The following is a 935-nucleotide window of genomic DNA, read 5'->3' as shown; positions in this document are numbered from 1 at the left end:
CTGGTGAGCTTGAACCACCGACTTTGTGGCTCAAACGACTTTGCAGTCCAGCACATTGTATGTATAGGTAGTTCATTTTTATTTCTAAGCAGAACTATATTTTATGAAAATGCTATTTATACATTCTACAAATAACAAATAATTTCCTAATTTCCTCATCAATTTCTACTTTTTCCTGTGAGTTACTAAAAAATGTATGCTTTTACTTTAAAAAATATTATGATTGGGTGAAAATGTATGGAACAAATTAGCTTTCCATTCAATTGTCCAGACATATTTTTTTCACGTTGATTGCAACCACCATAACGTAACAACCCTCCTTTCATTTCATCCTTTTATTTCTCATTTCCACGGATCCTTCTTTTCATTCCCTTACTGCCTTCTGAGTATTCTCCCATAATGTATTCTTATCTGAATTTCTCAATATTTTGTATCTTCTAATTTTCAATATATGTCATTGATTTCTGATTTAATTCCATCATAGTCAAAGAGCATACTCAGTAAAATTTCAATCATTTGAATTTTATTTATTTATTTTTTTTAACTTTTTATTGTGAATTAAATGAAGGTAAACATATAATATCATTGCCCTTACTTTCAACCAATTATATATGTTGTTTCATCTCAATGCTTACATTCTCGCCCTTGTAGCAACATTTATTCTGCTTCCACCCTGTGGCTTCCCTTTTACATCTTACTTTTCACAAATGAACAAAGCAAAAATATTTGATTTACACATACAAAACTAAAATAGAGATATTTATTTAAATGTCCAAAAGGCATATTTTGCAAGCCAGCACCCTGCTTGCAGGCACACAGCCATTCTCAGTCCATGGGTCTAGAGTGCTAAGCTGCTCTTTATCTCTGTGGCATCACCTCTACTACCACCTCTGCTGACCAGTGTTTCTGAGTAGGATCTCACATTCTGCTCATGC

The sequence above is a fragment of the Chrysochloris asiatica genome, unplaced genomic scaffold, assembly GCF_000296735.1.
Source record: "Chrysochloris asiatica unplaced genomic scaffold, ChrAsi1.0 scaffold00011, whole genome shotgun sequence".
Classification (NCBI taxonomy): Eukaryota; Metazoa; Chordata; class Mammalia; order Afrosoricida; family Chrysochloridae; genus Chrysochloris; species Chrysochloris asiatica.
The sequence above is the reverse complement of the archived record's forward strand: the minus strand, read 5'-3'. Positions refer to the sequence as shown.